The sequence below is a fragment of the Ambystoma mexicanum genome, chromosome 8 (genome assembly GCF_040938575.1).
Source record: "Ambystoma mexicanum isolate Mex_15411 chromosome 8, UKY_AmexF1_1, whole genome shotgun sequence".
Taxonomy (NCBI): domain Eukaryota; kingdom Metazoa; phylum Chordata; class Amphibia; order Caudata; family Ambystomatidae; genus Ambystoma; species Ambystoma mexicanum.
Window position 1 is genome coordinate 267,631,456 of NC_090929.1, and position 18,316 is coordinate 267,649,771.

The 18,316-nt window shown below is 49.4% G+C and overlaps 1 protein-coding gene across 2 annotated transcripts in view; it reads left to right on the top strand.

Moving 5' to 3' along the window:
• Nucleotides 1-18,316, top strand: part of ASTN2 (astrotactin 2) — a 3,972,579-nt gene that overhangs the window by 1,335,287 nt on the left and 2,618,976 nt on the right. The window lies entirely within an intron of this gene.

Sequence of the window (18,316 nt, forward strand, 5' to 3'; positions counted from 1 at the left end):
TGCCAACCAAAATACTAAGGGCGGGAAACTGAGGATTTCCATATCCCTGGTAGCCTGTTATCTGAGTATAACGTTTTTATCTCCCAAGAGAGCAAGAGAGAAAGAGGGAGAAATCTCCACTGCCTACTCAACACACTGAACCTCACACAGCACACGAAAGACTCATCTCACAGGAAAGGTAATAACCTCATCCTCATCATCGCTGTCTTGCCCACACTCCATCACAGCTCTCATATTCTGCTCAACTGGTTGGACAATCCGGAAATCCTTGTTGAGATTAATCACATCACACATCTCAAGCAAACCCATTGGAAACCAGGCAAACAAGCCATTAGATCCTTCAAGAACTTCCCAGTGGAGGCTCTCATGGAAGGCCTCACCAAACTCCACCTCACATGGGCTGCTCTATCTCTGACGAACCAGAACTGCAACTTGCTTCTCCAAGAAGTCATCACCACCATCACAAACAACAGCAACCATTGTGCCCCAGTGACATGGCACATCCTCAAGCTTAAAACCTCTGCACCCTACTGCACTCAAGAACTCAACCTCAACAAACAAATCATTAGTATACAAGAAAAGAATTGGTGAAAATCCTGCAGCACATCCAAACTCGATCTCCTCAAGGAACACTGTGCTTCACACAGACAATTCATCAAGTCTGCCAAGGCCAACCACTACCCAAATACCATAGCCAAAGTCAAAAATGAAAGCAGAGCCTGCTTCAAAGCTGTCAAGCACTGCATCAACCCTCTGCCCGACCAACCCGTAGGATTCTTCATCAGAAAAGTCCACTGCCATCAACTCTTTCTTTGTCAACAAGATCAACATGATCCACCAACACATAGACACCAATGCCACAACTAACAGCACCTTGCATATCCCATCTCACAAAACCACCACTGCCTGGACAACTCAAGACACTAACTATTGAAGACTTCACTGCAACCTTAGCATCCCTCAAGGCCACATCATACGCAGACGAGATCCTCCAAGCCTCTACACTAAAGACCCTTCTGTCTGAAACACTCCTTCCTTACTGAGCAATCATCAACAGCTCCCTAATTTGAGGAACCTTCCTCTCAACCCTCACCATTCGACTAATCCTCTGCTTCTTAAGAAACCAACACTGGACCCTGACGATGTCAGCAACTACCACCCCATCACCCATCTTCCCTTCATAGGTAAGATCCTTGTGAAAGCAGTTGCCACCAACTCCTCCAAAATATTGAAGCCAATGACCTCCTTTAGTCCTACCAATCAGGCTTCAATCCTTAAGCCCAATTGATCGCCATCAATCGGGCTTAAAATCCTCAATGATGGCCATCATTGCCTCCTGGTTCTTCTTCACCTCTCAGCAGAAATTGACACAGTTGACCATCAGACACTCACTGGAAATCTACATTGCTGCATGGAGAACAGCAAGATCGTCCTCAGCTAGTTTAAATCCTACCTTGCAAATCACCAACAGTTCGTACAAATGGATTCTTCCAGGTCACCAACTCTACCCATCACCTGTGGAGTCCTGCAAGGCTCCATCCTGCCCCCTGTGATTTCAGTCTTTACATGGAACGGCTCAGAACCTTCCTCGCTACACACAAGATCTGCATCCAGAAATATGCAGATGACACACAGATCTAGCTCAAGATACCCTCCATCAAAGACATCCACTGGATCAAGGCATACCTCACATTGATCCAGTTCTGGATGTCCAGGACTTACCTGAATCTCACACCCTCCAACACAGTGGCTTACTATTGCTGACCAGCAATACATAACCCCCTGACATCCAGAGCTGGATCTCTGCTATGAACCTCAAAGGTTTAGCACCCCAGCTGGCCACTTCTACCAAATCCCTCACATTCAACATGAACAGACACCTCACATTCATGCAGCATATAGCAAGGAAGAAACAAACGGCTTAGCTTCAACTTGCTCTCTTGCAGAAATCAAGCCCTTCATCCCAGAACCCAGAAAACAACTTCAGTTCTGCTGTGCAAGCCATGGTCCTCTTCCACCTGCATGGTGGCAATGCCCTTTTGGAAGGCCTTCCGGTGACTACCCTGGCACCCCTGAGATGTGTCCTGCATGCTGCAGCAGGGCTCATTAAAGGACTCTGCAGACTCTACCACATCAATGTGATGTATCATCTTCCGGAGTACCAGTGGTTTATAAACCATCAATCAGCCCACGCCTCTATTACACCAGAAGGGATCCTAACATATTTTAAACCTCCTTGTCCAATTTTGGTAAGATGGATGGAATGGCTGTCTTATCTCCAAAAGGTTGTGGATCGTTGGTTAGTTGCAACACAGTAAAAAAAATAATTATTACCCAATAATAAAAAGGGACTCTCCAGTAAGGGCAGTATAAAAATATCTACTTTATTATTATCACAACAGACAATTCTAGCACACTACAAAATACAACTCACCCTGTAAAGGTATGCAGAGGACAGACAGTTTTAAAGAAGGAAAATGGGTCTACTCTGGATACTGACAGGAGGGTAGTCGGTAAAGTAATTAATCTCATTAGTTCAAGGATACTTGGTTTCAACACAAAGGGAGCAATGGGTCATTAAATGTCAATAGGGGCCTTCGGAGAAGGACCAGCGGGACAGAACCACAATGTACGTTGTGCTGTAGATGTTCTTGGTGCTCCAGAGGGTCGAGTTGGTTTCAGGGCACTTTGCAGCTTCTGCGACAGAGTTCAAGATGGGAGACAGCTGTGGGTATCAGGCTGCAGGCAGTTTGGTGAGCAAGGCTGGAAGGACCACTGCAGGCTGGCCTGCAAGGCCGCTCAGGGTCAGGAATCATTGTCTCAGTGCTGATAGGCTGGTGTGAAGCACTGGTCGAGGCGCCTCAGGCGGCGTTAGAAACTGCGGCGTAACATCAGTCAGCGGTGCAGTTGGTTGCAGCTCGGGGGCTCAACTGGCTAAAAAATGTCCCTAATGGCAGACGTTGGTAGATTCTGGCTGATGCGTTCCTCCTAGATTATTCACTGGGCTTATATAGTCTTTTAAGGCCGTCGGCGCAAGCTGAGAAGAGTGTTGCAGGCAGCTGCTTTGATCTCAGTTTGGTTCAGAGACTCTCTGGTACTTCCCACCTCGGAAGCTTGCTGCAGAGCCTAACAGGGCATGCTGTGAGCTGGCTGGGAACTAGTGCTGGAGCTGCTGAACGGTCCTCTGGATTCAGGTTCTCCCTCTGTTGCCTGCGAGATGTATGAGGGAGGGATCTTGTTTCCATCTTTGAGGTCCTGGCCTTCCTTGACTGGCAGAAGATGTAAGGCAGACTGTACCTTCATATATGCTGACGAGCAGGAGATCCCTACTCTCTGTAGGAGGGAATTACTAAATAATAGTATACTGAAGAGAAGAACCAGAGGACATCAATTTATAGAAAAGCATCAAAAATATTTATTTAAATTGATACAAAATTATTAGAGGAAAAAATCATGAGTGAATAAAAAAAGCAACAATTTAATGCAGGGTCCTTCCTTCACTGGTAGAAGATTTCAGGCAGACTGCACCTTCAGACAGGGTCCAATGCTGAGTTTGTCTTGCTACTTCTTGGAAAGTCTTAAGATTATCTGCCAAAAGCGGGGCTGTGCCCTCTATCAAAGCCAGAGTGATTGGTGTAGGCTAGGCCTGCCTTAATGAACCAATCCTGGGTCCCCACAACCAATCTCTTACATGCATGACTTCAGAACCTGAGTGTGTGGCAACAGAAAAGGTAAAGGAGTGAAAACATGTAATACTAGGTCCCACCCATCTTCCTGTCTTTTGTGGATAAATGGGTCTCTCTAGTTAATGGAGCACTCTATGGTTCCTGATTAAAGCGGGATGTCTCCCTTGAAGCTATAGCAAGAACAGACTTTCTGTCTTCATCAATACACATACTCGTACCCTCTGAACGGTATCTTCCTCTGGGGATGACTAATGTAATACACACATACCCAGGCATGACTTTTCACTGTCCTTTGATAATAAGGGGGGGAGCTGGCTTCAGGTTTACACAGTGCATATCAAAGGTTGATGGGGTTTCCAGTTTCTCCTTTGTTAGCCTCTGTAGCCAGGCCCCATGTGGGCCTGTTTCAATTAAACTCTGATTAGTATGCAACACTGCCACGAGCAGCAGATCTAGCAAAATGACAGTGCGGATCCATGGAGCCTTTGTTAGTTATTTAGGCTGGCCATGGCAGGGGGAATGTTTTACCCTCCCCCTTCTGAGATGACATGGTGTAATCCTGGATGCCACATCCTAACTAAATATGACATGGGGAGTGGCACCTGTGTGTCCACCCAGAGTATACAGGTCTGTGTATGTTGTTTTGTGAGCATAGGGAAATGTGTGCGTTTTTTTAAACATTTCAAAAAAGCCCAGGTGAGACCACACCCACTGTGTGCATGGTCAAATTCCTCACAATCATCCCGACCCTCATTGAAGTGCAGTGGCTCGCGCTGCAAGCCTGTATCATCTTCAAATTCTGTTGCATCATCTACAGAGTTGTCAACCTGAAGTCCCAGAGCTACCTCACTGGGAAACTCAGCATGTCCAGAGGCATGCGATCCACTACAAGTTAGGAAATGTTCAGACTTGAACTCAGACTGTGCAGGAAGGAAAGAACTGAAATAAAGGCCTTCTCTAATTTTCAAGAACCTGGAACCTCCTCCCCATCAACATCAGACGTGCCCTAACACTTCTACAGTTCAGGAAAGAGCCCAAGACCTTCCTCTTCAAGGAATGGCTCCTCCCTAACAACTAGATTCACACACCCTGTACTCCCACCCTGCCTGAGACTCAGTGATCTGTTCCTCACTGTCTCCTCCTCTGCTTGTTTGTAGATCCCTTGCTGCCAGTTGCCTACCCTCGTCCTGCTCGCTTTCTTTTTCTGTGCTTCCCTCACTGTGATCTTCCCCCTATGATTATAGAGCATTCAGTTGTTTCCCGAAGCTAAGTCTGTACGCAATAAATACCCCAATTAAAAAAACAGTGACAACGCGTGAAAGTGAAATGGCAGATGGCCAATATTAGGAGTGTTCAGAAGAGACCAGGCTGTTCAGCCATATTAGGCTTTTGCTTGCAACTTCTAATGCTTTGTTATGCCTTGTCATGCCCACGCCAATTGATCACGGTGGACAACAGTGATAGATTACAGGAAACTGGGAGTCGTATGAATTGGAATCCCGTAAGAAGCACTAGAAATTAATTGGAGTACACCAGTGCAATAATGATGTAATGGGCGTAAACGAAAGTTTGTCCACTGACCAGTGAACAGACAGAATCCTTGTTAGAGGAAGGATATAAGGATGCACATGAACATAATGCAAAGTGAGGACAATTTAATTTATCTGATCACGATTTCCACACATACAATTATATAATTGGTCCTGATCAATGCGGTCAGAACTACTTTATTAACTGCAGAAACCGGTCGACCAACTATGCTTAGTGTACATGGGGATATTATCAAAGAAGTGACATACGCCAACACAATTAAAATTGATTAACTTTTTTGGTTAAAGTTGTTTTTAATACAACAGATGATGGGGAGCAATACAATTGGGAAAAAAAACTCCCACCTGTTTTACCCGTGCTTGCATAAAACACAGGTATTTATTTTTTACATTTTTTGGTGTAGAAAGTGAGTCACTCCTATTGTTTTTTTGCGGGCATTGATAATGGTCGAATATTGACAATGTTGCAAACAGGGTCAGCTTCTTTCTGTCCCTTTACCCAAATAGGCGGCACATCACCGCTCACTAGGGGTAGGGAGACTTTGCTTTTTTTGCAGAGAGAGACAGTAATCCAGAGTATATAGAAATATATGTGGAATAGACCGGTTCCTCAGATTTTTTGTTACACAATTTGAAGCACCAATAACAATAATTTCCACCCATAACATTTTTGGTTACAGGCTCACAGTCTGCCTTGGAGCAATCCAATATAAGGTAGAAAGTAGAATGTTGAGCAAGTTAGCCAGGGGCATAAACATGAAACACATTGTGTATAGGCGTTATATAAATAAACAATGATATCATATCATATCATATGATATAACAAGGAAAAGTATGGCCTAGCAAGGCATGATAAAATAATGTCACAAAACTCCTAGATGGATGTTGTGGTTGGTCACTATGCCCTCCACTAACCTCTCTGCAATAACATTTTCAAACTCTATGCTCACAAACAACAACTGGACAATATGTGTTTATAGAAGATTTATAAGTCTCCTCCTGTGAAATTCAATCACTTTGAGTTGTAAGGCTAACACTCCCAACATCATAACACAACATTCAACTTACATATTAAAGTCCCAGCTAATGGATCCTAGCACCATGAGCCTTCAAGGCTCCCCTCTGAACATAAATGCCACTCTGCTCTAATCGCATAGCATTTAGAAGGAGGCCTGCGTGCAGAGCTCAGAGTTCTCCCGGTCTGCACGCATCAACACAACAGCAAAGCTATCTTTCTCTCAGCAAACATAACCCACCCCCTTTACTTTCAGATGTGCCAAAACGCCTTGAGAACTTGCAAATGATAGCAGTGGCACACAATATAAATCCTAATACTGTAGCATGACATAGTAGAGCTGAATGCAATGCTATTAGGCTTTTTATGAATGAAAGCAAATTGTGCACATCCAGAGTCAGGTGTAGGAGTCAAAGCACTGGGTACCCGAGCTCCAGAGCAGGAACCAAGATCTCTGTACTTACTTTTTTATTTTTTTATTTTTTATTTAATTTTTAAACATACGTGTGCACACCATCACCTAGAAGGTGTGACCTCTGCAGTCCATGTAACTGAAAAACACACACCTCTATCTATGGCTGAGGAGTCAGTGGGTACTAGAACTCTGAAAGTCCTGCAATAACTAACACAGAAACAGATAAAACAACCACAACTATATGGAGATAGCTTGTCAGACAAGTGTCAACAGCTCTGGCAACGGAGCATGTGGCGTAGAAAGCTAAAGAAAACAGAGAAAAAAGAGAAACCAAAGAAAGTGTCAGAAAAAGGCCTACATGCATGCATTCCACCTTAATATTACAAAGACCAGCATTTGATTAGAAACCATTGTAAGCTACACAGAGAATAAAAGGCAAACTTCCAGATAACATGCTGAAGGCAAGATTTTCATAACTACTCCACTGATGGCTTCCCCAACCAACTCAAGAACTAACATTCGAGCATCTTGCCCAAATCATCTTGCTCCGCCTGCATTCTATTGACTACTTGTAGCTAGTCTATACGATGACTTGATATATCTTGCATTTCAGCGTATGTACATTCATTATACTTCTGATTGTGCACACTTTCTTATGACATTGTCAGTCCATTCTCTTGGCTCTTTCTCATATTCCTTCAGGGATCTCCTCCTGCAGGCCATCATCAACTTAAGGCTACATTCAATATGGTTGTCTTAATGGATACCGTCTTCCAAATACTCGCTGTGGTATTGGTACTAGCTGGTGTTAGACAGGGCATGCTCTCATGTCTCCAATGCAGAAGGCGTAGGGGTTTTGCATCTCCTGCAGATATGTACGTCTACTCCTCTACACAAACAATATGGGAGAGCAAGCGATCAATGAGATGATCTGGTACAAAAGAAACATGATAATAACAAATGTGGAGAGGGAAGCTCTGAGAGACACCAAGAGAGAACTAATGAAGTGGAACAAATGCACAGGGGGCGGGATGGATCTAAGAACACATTGAAACTGGAAGGAAACCCAAAAGAGGGAAAGGAATGTAAGCTCAGAGATGGGCTAACAGAAACTAAAGAGTAAGCATACCGGCCAGAAGGGCTGACCCCAAAGCATATCCCATATGAGGGGTGTAAAGGAAACATAAGCATCCACAGGGGTTGTAGCTGAAAGATATCTTACTCAAAAATTAACACTTGAAAACAAGAGGTCTGAGCCCAGTTGAAACCCAGAGCCACAGATTGAGGCTGGAGAATGATAAGCAGTTGCATGAAGTAGACTCATTCTGTCATAGTATGACCACCGACAAGTATACCCAACCTGACATTCAATCACCTAGCAAGGGTGGACTAAGAACAGGGGAAAGAAAGTTAAAGTTGGTCAGTTGAAAGCAGCTTTTTCAGAGTTGAGTCAGTTGTGGAAGAAAACCAGGAGTTTATCCTTTGTGCATTTCTTACATAAAATGAACTGGTGATTTGTGTTTTCCTATCCGATTTATTTGTTTGTGATTACAAAAAAGGGTCATTTTGATTATCTCTTTTCCATATGTGTTATTTTGCACTGGAACATTTTATCTGCTATTATTGGCATATTTCATGATTTAGATAATTAGGGGAAATCATTATTTGTGTTCATTTTCGTTATATTTTTGTACTTTTGATAAGGAAATCAATACTCTATTGTATGGTTTCTGTCTTTGTCTGTATTTGTGTATGGACACAGCACTTTTGTTTGCTTTTTCATTCCTGATGTACATTCAACCATTCAGAGTTTGTCTAACCCCAGCATGGCAGGATCGAGCACTCTGTATTTGGATGAATACTCTTGTATTTCCTAATAAAGCCACTGCATACCCCCCACTCAGGCCTGATGAAATCCAAATTCATAAAAAGTAACTGTGATGAATTTCACCATCCGCACATTGGTTGTGCACTCACCTGTTTTTTTTTTTTTAAATTGTAGATGAAATTGAATAATGGTAGATCATACTCAGTAAAATGTGTGGGGCTAATCTGCACACATGTTCCTATGTTCACCACACGACATACACATATACCTGTGTACTGTGGGTGGACACAACCTACAGGCACAGTCCTCCCTGTCATATTTAGTTGGGATCTGACAGGTGGAGTACATGATGCATCTCAGAGGGGGGAGGGGACAATCCTTCCCCCTGAAATGACCAGCCTAATTAACTATGAAAGGCTCCATGAATCTGCCCAGTCTGTTTGTTTACCCTCTGCAGGTGGTGGCAGCAATTAACATAATTAACATACTAATAGAGTATACTTCAAAGAGGCCCACCTGGAGCCTGGCTGCTAGAGGTTAATAAAGGAGACAGGAAACCCCAACAACCTTTGATATGCACTGTGTCAACCTGAAGCCAGCTCCCGCCTCTCATTATCAAGGGAAGTGACCTGTCATGTCTGGGACCATTTGTTTACAGTAGGCAACCCCCGCATACAGACCCCATTCAGAAGGTACAAGAATGTGGTTTGCGGGAGACAGAAACAATCTGTTCTTGTTGCAGCATGAAGGGAGACCCACCACTTTAATCAGGAACCACAGAGAGCTCCTTTATCTAGAGAGACCCTTTGATCCACAACAGACAGGAAGAAGGGTGGGAATTAGTATTACATGTTTTCACACCTTTTCCTTTTCTGTTGCAAATAACTCTGGTCATGACATTATGCATACAGGGGATAGTTGGTGGGGACCCAGGATTTGTTCATTATGGTAGGCTTAGCCTACAAAAATCACTGTGGCCCATTTGGCTTTAAAAAAAGGGCTGAGCCCCTCCGTTGGAAAGATCATCTGAAGGCTTTGCAAGCAGTAATAAGAATAACTCATTTTGACCCTGGGTGAAGGTACAGTCTGCCTTACAGCTTCTGCCAGTGAAGGAAGGTGAGGATTTCCAAAGAGGGAAGCAAGATCCCTCCCCTAAACATTCCTCAGGGAGCAAAGGGAGATACTGAATCCAGAGGACCCTCAAGCAGCTCCAGAAATGGTACCCAGCCAGCATGCAGCATGCCCTGCTAGTCTCTGCAAGCAAGCTTCCTAGGTGGGAAGTGCCAGAGAGTCTCTGAACCAAAAAAGGGACAAGGCCTTTGCCTGCAACACTCTCCTCTGCTTTGGGCCATCTGCCTTAAAAGACGACACAAGCCCAGTGAAGAAGCTAGGAAGAGTGCATCGCCAAGCATCACCCAGCGTCTGCCTTAAAGGACATATTCAGGCCAGTCCAGCCCCTTGAGCTGGAACCGACTGCACCTCTGACTGTTGTCAAGCTGCATTCACTAACGTCATCCGAGACACCTCGACCAGTGCTTCAGACCCATCATCCAGCACTGAGACAACGTTTCCTGACCCCTAGCTGCTGTTTAGGCCAGCTTGCAGCTGTCCGTCCAGCCTTGCTCGCTGTACTGCCTGCCACCTGATAGCCACAGCTGTCTCCCACCTTGAAGTCTGTTGCAGAAGCTGCAAAGAACCCTGAAACCGACTCGACCCTGTTGAGCACCAAAACCTTATACAAGCACAAGGTACATTGTAGTTATGTCCCCCCTGTCCTTCTACGAAGACCCCTAGAGACATTTTACGACCCAATGCTCCCTTTATGCTGAAACCAAGTATCCTTGAACTATTGTGATTCATTACTTTACCAACTACCCTCCTGTCAATATCTAGAGTGCATCCCTTTTCCTTCCTTGAAACTGTGTGCCCTCTGCATTAATTTACATGGTGGGTTGTATTTTGTAATGTGCTAGAACTGTATGTTGAATAATAATAAAGTAGATGTTTTATACAAAGCTTGACTGGACAGTTCCTTTTATTATTGGGTAATAATAGTATTTTTGCCGTGTTGCAACTAACCAACTATCCACGACCTTGCAGCGATAAGCCTGCCGTTCCGTCCACGTTACCAAAATTGGACAAGGAGGATTATAATGTACTTCTGTTTCCAATCTATTCAGATCCCTTCTGGTGCACTTGAGGTGTGATGCTGATTGATGGTTTAAAAACCGATATTCATCCCTGGACCATTGGTGCCACGGAAGTTGATTAACTGTGCTGTGAAACTGATTTTAATTACACAGAAACATGCTGATCGGTTCAGCACGCACTAGACAATGTATGTGAAAGATATACAGGCCGATTCATGTAATTCCTCTCAAAAGTGTCGCACCCGGCTGGCGCACAGCGTGCCCGTGCGAATGTCTGCGCCAGCCGCATGCGATAAAACCAATCCCGCGCACAGCGTATTCATGGATTCTCGCCTCCAAAAGCAGACGTGGCGCAGAGTGGCGCAGCGACCCTGCAGCAGCGCCAGTTACGCCCCCAAGAACGCCCTCGCGCAAGGAAAAGCCATCAAGATGGCAAAACCATCGCAAAGGACTGCGCCAACACTGTACCAGTTTACCGGACTGGCAAAAGTGGGGAACGCGTATTACGGGTGTCGGGAACACACGTGCGCGAGAAGATTCACATGCGATCGGGCCAGGGGGAGCGTTTGCGTGTATTTCAGGGGTGCGCGAGAAGTCCTACACAGGAATGGCCTGGGCGCGTGTATTTCAGGGGTGCGTGGGAAGTCCCACACGCGATTGGGCTGCGTGCGTGTATTTCAGGGGTGCGCGGGAAGTTTCACACGCGATTGCCCTGGGCGTGTGTATTTCAGGGGTGCGCGGGAAGTTCCACATGCTAATGTCCTGGGTGCGTGTATTTCAGGGGTGCGCGAGAAGTTCCACACGCGATTGGCCTGGGCGCGTGTATTACAGGGGCTCGCGGGTGGTTTTACATGCGATCGGGCCTGGGGGAGCGTGTGCGTGTATTTCGGGGGTGCGCGGGAAGTTCCACACGCAAATGTCCTGGGCGCGTGTATTTCAGGGGTGCGCGGGAAGTTCCACACGTGAATGTCCTGGTTGCGTGTATTTCAGGGGTGCGCGAGAAGTTCCACACGCGAATGGCCTGGGTGCGTGTATTTCAGAGGTGCGCGGGAAGTTTCACACGCGATCTGGCCTGGGGGAGCGTGTGCGTGTATATCAGAGGTGCGCGGGAAGTTCCACACGCGATTGCCCTGGGCGCGTGTATTTCCGGGGTGCGCGGGAAGTTCCACATGCGATTGGCCTGGGCGCGTGTATTACAGGGGTGCGCGGGAAGTTCCACACGCGATTGGCCTGGGCGCGTGTATTTCAGGCGTGCGCGGGAAGTTCCACACGCGATTGGCCTGGGCACGTGTATTTCAGGGGTGCGCGGGAAGTTCCACACGCGATTGGCCTGGGCGCGTGTATTTCAGGGGTGCACGGGAAGTTCCACACGCGATTGGGCTGCGTGCGTGTATTTCAGGGGTGCGCGGGAAGTTCCACACACGATTGGGCTGCGTGCGGGTATTTCAGGGGTGCGCGGGAAGTTTCACACGCGATTGGGCTGCGTGCGGGTATTTCAGGGGTGCGCACGAAGTTTCACACGCGATTGGGCTGCGTGCGGGTATTTCAGCGGTGCGCGCGAAGTTCCACATGCGATTGGCCTGGGGGAGCGTGTGCGTGTATACCAGGGGTGCGCGGAAAGTTTCACACGCAATTACAGCACGGTACGTGTATTTCAGGTGTGCCGGGGAGTCCTACATGTGATTTGCCAGTGTGGGTCCTCCCAGGTGTTCCCTGTACACCCTCCACGGCCCCTGCAGGCAGCCCATACCACAGGGGACGACCCTGCATCCCTGGTCATGTCCCGCAGGCAGCCCACCCAACATGGGCATGCCCCCCAGCAAAGGCACATGTCTCCTTGCACTAATGATCACCAACTCATGTCCCCTTGCACCCCCACCCCCCAGCAGTGCAGGGGCACCCTCCACCAGGCCCCCACCCATGTCTCCCACCACCCCCACCCCCAGCATTGCGGGCCACCTGCCAGCAGGCCCCCACTCATGTCCCACTCATGTTCCCCACCACCCCCACCCCCCAGCACTGTGGGGCACCTGCCAGCAGGCCCCCACCCATGTCCAACTCATGTTCCCCACCACCCCCACCCCCCAGCACTGTGGGGCACCTGACAGCAGGCCCCCACCCATGTCCAACTCATGTTCCCCACCACCCCCACCCCCCACCATTGCGGGGCACCTGCCAGCAGGCCCCCACACATGTCCCCCAGCCAACATGTCATCACAATCTAGATCCCTGGCCCTTATGGTCAGCCTCCAAATGCAAAACACCCACTCGAGTATTGCATCCACCCACCTAGAAATGGCAATGACATGATAGAACCCCAATAGCAAGTCTGGAAATGAACACATGGCCCTCACATACACCCAATGGGTGTCAGTGAATCTCAAAACCCATATCATGATATGCATGATACCAATGAGATGATACTACACATTGAAGTTTGATTAAAAAAAATGTATTAAAAACAGCATAAATGGAATCAAAAATAAACAAATGACAATGGGAATCAAAAACCAAAAGCAGCATGTCCGTAAAATAATGAAAAACGACAAATCATAATCCAAAGGAAAGGTGTCCAAAGTCACAGTTCAAGAAAGTAAATCCAAGGTAAAAACAAAACCGAAAACCATTGCTCCATGGGTAAATCCAAAAAAAAATCAAAAAATCCAACAGTCAACTATATACAGATAAACAAACCAGGGTCCATGATCCCAACTGAAGAAATGAAACCTACATAAAAATACTACCTAATAAAATAAAACTATATACAAAAATGTGGCCCATTGTCCAAAAGGTAAAAAATAAATAAAAAACCAAAGGAAACCTACACTAACTACATAACTATTTACAAGGGCAGCGGGCTAGTCCGACGGCTCACTGGTTGTTGTCATGGGCCAGGGCATCATCGAACTCCTGTTCAATGGCTTGGAAGCGGGCATGTTCCCTGGCCCCGAGGTCCCACAGGGATAATGCAGTGTCCAGTTCAAACTCCCTGCGAAGACCCTCGAGGCACTCAGCCCGCCTCAGCGCCCTCCGCATGGAGTTCTCCGCCCTGACCATTGTGAGTCGTTCCTCCTCTGCCCGCTGCCGCTCCGCACCTATCTGCTGGCCCAACTGCTCCCACACGGAAGCCACTCCCATTCCAGGGTTCTCCTGCCCTCCGGCCGATGCCGGCACCCCTGATGTTGATGGCCCCGAGCCATGATGCCTCGCACGTCGAGCCTGCCACTTCCTCCGACGCAACTGCCTGTGCCAGCACAACGGCATCCAGGCTGATGGAAACCACCAACACCGTCGTGCACGTGCCCTGCCCGATGATGCCGTCACATCCTCCATCTGCTGGGGTCCAGTTGCTGGTGTGTCCACCCCTGCTGGACCTCCGACTCCCGACTGTGGCAGGGATGGGATCCCCACCGAGTGGCTGCATTGGTCGGGGCAGGTCCACAGGGGGCCCTGGTGGCATCTGGGCTGGAAGACGGAAAGGAGAACGACTGGCGTATAGTCTTCACAGAGGAGGAGAGGGCCGCCAGATTGGCAGACACATGCAGGAAACCCTAGAACATGGACGATCCTAATTGGGCCACGTCGGCACGGTGCTCTTCGTGATGACATGCGTGCTCCTCCTGGAAAGCACGCATGGCATCACAAATCACAGCTGTGCGCATCGCGACCCCAATCAGGACCTTCTCCATACGGCCAGGGGTCCCCTCGTCCGCAGGTGGAGGGGAGTCAGATGACATGGACATCCCCTCTACCTGCGGACGGGCCTGGGACGGGGCATCCCTGCTGGTGCATGGTGGTGCACCAACAGGGTCAGGGAGAGCAACATGCACAGGCCCCTCCACGGTGACCTGTGCTGCCTCCTGCCCCTGCCCCTGGACTGCACCACTTGCACCAGCAGGGATGCCCCCACCAGGCCCCATGTGCGCCTCAGTGGCGGCCTCCTCCTCCTCTGTGGAAACCACCAACCTGGATGGCTCCTCACCGTCTGCCGCCGTAGCAGGCCCCTGTGGGGGCTCACCCACCCCTTCGGCTGCAGCCGTGGGGGCATCCCTGCCACCTTGCTCCACAGCGCCGTCTCCGCCCTCTTCTTCACTAGCCGCTGCGCAGAGGGAGACATAGAACACAAGCATCAGGGTACTGTACAATGGTCCCCTAGACAGGAAGCAATAGCAGATGAGTGCCACTGTCAAAGTACACTTCCATCATGTCACTCCACAACACAGGTGTCAGTCCAGGCAAAACACACACAGTGACAGTCATGGTGCATGCCATGGACATTTCCATACATGTCTAATGGACTCTCGAAACATACAATGTAATGGTACTCACATGCATCATGGGTCATGCCTATCACATGCACACACTTCACCTCAGTCACATCCATCTGGCCCCGTACACCCCAATCACAGTGCATACAAGGATGACTAGGCTGCATCAGTGAATCTGTAAATTGTCATAGACATGTGTCATGCATCCATGGCATTCACAAGTCACAGACACGCAGGTCAGGCACACAGACATGGATACCATATGTGTACCTGGCATCAGCACCCATCCCTCACCCCCACCCATGTCCAGGAACAGAGACTGCCATGCTCTCATGTGTGCAATCTGCATAGGGCTCCCCATGTCGCATTTCAACACATGCAACAACCGTGCGGTTCACACATTACTGGTCGCACATGCATTACCATGATGTCCCTGCACACATACATGCGTACATGGCCTATGTCACGCATTCAGGCAAGTATCAGACAACCAGCATACTGCAACATGCCCTGTCTCACACAGCAATGCTTGGCCACTTACCGCTGAACTCCAGACGGGTCTCCCTCTCAAGGACCTGGGCGTGGAGCGCTGGGTGTACGCGTTCCAGGACCCTCATCTGGATGGAACTCATGCGGCCCCGGCCCCCCTCCACGAGGCGCCGGGCCTTTATGAGGGTCCTGGACCTCAAGTCCTCCCAGAGCTTCTTGACCTTCTGGATGGTGCGGGTTGCCACCCCCTCTGCGTTGATGGCAACCACACAGTCGGCCCAGATCCTCTCCCGTCCTTCCTTGTTGGTGCGGGACGATCCAAAGAGGGCATCATACTGCCCCAGGACTTGCTCCACCATGACACCAACTTCAGTGGCAGTGAAGCTGGTGCCCCTCTGCCCCTCTGGCCGGGGGTTGCCACTGGTGCCAGATGTTGATGTGCCCGACATGGCAACCCCAGGGGCAGGAGTGGGTGGGCAACTGGGTCCTGGGGCTGGGCTGTGGAGCGATGTTATCCGAGTCAGGAGTCTTCTGTTCCAGCAGGGGTGGACACAGCAAATGGACCCCTGCAGATGGCTGATGTGCAGGCACCAAATGGCAGGGCACGGTGGCAGCAGGCAGGCAGGCAGGCAGCAGCAGATGGCACATGGGAGGCTGCTCGGGGCACTGGGGGGCAGTGATTCGGCCTTCTGGGCAGGAGCGTTGTCTTCCGTGTGTTTTCGCGTGGCCAGCTTGATACGGAGTGATTTGGCACGTGAAAATCCTGCACGTCAGCGTGAAATTCGAGGAAAGGGCCTTAGCGCGTAAGCGCGTCAGCACGCGTACGCGATTTCATTGGACCAAAGGCCCTTACAGCTTAAGCGCGTCTGTGGCGTTTCGCGCACGGGCGTTGCCCTGGCAGGGCTTGGAGATCCCGCGTGCCTTTACACTGCTCTGTACGTGCTTTTCGTGTGGTGCGTGTGTTTTCCATCCGTTGGGGTTCACACGCTATTACTTCACAGCGGGTGTTGGCTACGTGTTCTTCTACACGCAAGGCAGACGGTGAGTGGTACCCCGCTCCCCCCCAGGCCCGATCGCGTGAAGAACTTCACGCGAACCCCTGGAATACACGCACACGCTCCCCCAGGCCCGATCGTGTGTAAAAACACCCGCAAGCCCCTGGAATACATGTACCCCGCTCCTCCAGGCCCGATCGTGTGTAAAAACACCCGTGAGCCCCTGGAATACACGTACCCCGCTCCCCCAGGCCCGATCGCATGTAAAAACACCCGCGATCCCCTGGAATACACGTACCCCGCTCCCCCAGGCCCGATCGTGTGTGAATACACCCGCAAGCCCCTGGAATACACGTACCCCGCTCCCCCAGGCCCGATCGCATGTGAAAACACCCGCTAGCCCCTGAAATACACGCGCCCAGGCCAATCGCATGTGAGAAGCTTCTCGCGCACCCCTGAAATACACACGCCCAGGCCAATCGCGTGTGGAACTTCACGCGCACCCCTGAAATACACGCGCCCAGGCCAATCGCGTGTGGAACTTCACACGCACCCCTGAAATACACGCACACGCTCCCCCAGGCCAGATCGCGTGTAAAACTTTGCGCGCACCCCTGAAATACACGCGCCCAGGCCAATCGCGTGTGAGAAGCTTCTCGCGCACCCCTGAAATACATGCGCCCAGGCCAATCGCGTGAGGAACTTCACGCGCACCCCTGAAATACCCGCACGCAGCCCAATCACGTGTGGAACTTCACGCACAACCCTGAAATACACGCACACGCTCCCCCAGGCCCGATCGCGTGTGTAAACACCCGCGAGCCCCTGGAATACACGTACCCCGCTCCCCCAGGCCCGATCGCATGTGAAAACACCCGCGAGCCTCTGAAATACCCGCACGCAGCCCAATCGCGTGTGGAACTTCACGCGCACCCCTGAAATACACGCACACGCTCCCCCAGGCCCGATCGCGTGTGTAAACATCCGCGAGCCCCTGAAATACACGCGCCCAGGCCAATCACGTGTGGAACTTCACATGCACCCCTGAAATACACGCACACGCTCCCCCAGGCCCGATCGCGTGTGGGCCTTCTCGCGCGTGTAGGACTTTGGCGCACATTTTTTACCTGCGCAGGGACGCTACCGCCTGCTTTCGTGTGGCGGACATGTATGGGCCTGTGCACGTCTTTGGCCGTGCGCTGTTTCTCCCTATTCGATTCCATGAATACGTGTTGTAGGCGAGCGTGTGGGCGTTCTGCGCACTTGCCTCCTGTACTTCCCCCGTGACGCCCACATTTTCACGAGTTGTTCCCCATTCTGCGTGTGACGCCCTGTGTTACGCCTACTTTTGTTATGTGCGCCGCGCTATGTGCAAATTCGCTGTGGCCTTATCGCACGGCGTTCGATGACCTGTGCGCCAGCGTGCGCCGCACACTTTTTCAGCGCACATCCCACATTTCGCGCGTGCACGGACTTCCATGAATAGATGTGCGATGTTTTCTGTGCGATAATCGCACTTGCACTGCGATAATCGCACTTGCACTGCGATTTTCGCTGTTTCTCTGCGAATCGCAGGTTTTTGCACGCGTGCGCCGTTTTTTCGGCGCACGTTGAATCCATGAATCGGCCTGATAATGTTTCACTAAAGTTAAATGGTCCTGCTGCAATGATCGACTTGCATGCACTTGCAACAAAACATTTCCCAACAGATTAATACATTTACTCGTCAGCACAACACAAAAACACACACAAAAATGTGCTTACATGAAAACTTTGAAAAATTAAATGTGTCCTTAAAGTAGTAACTGGGCTTAATTGAACCTGGTATCTCTGTACTAGCTCAGCATTCTAGTGCCAGCCTTGCTCATGTGTGCATAGTCATACCTGGCAACGAGACTTTATTTTGGTATAATCGAAATG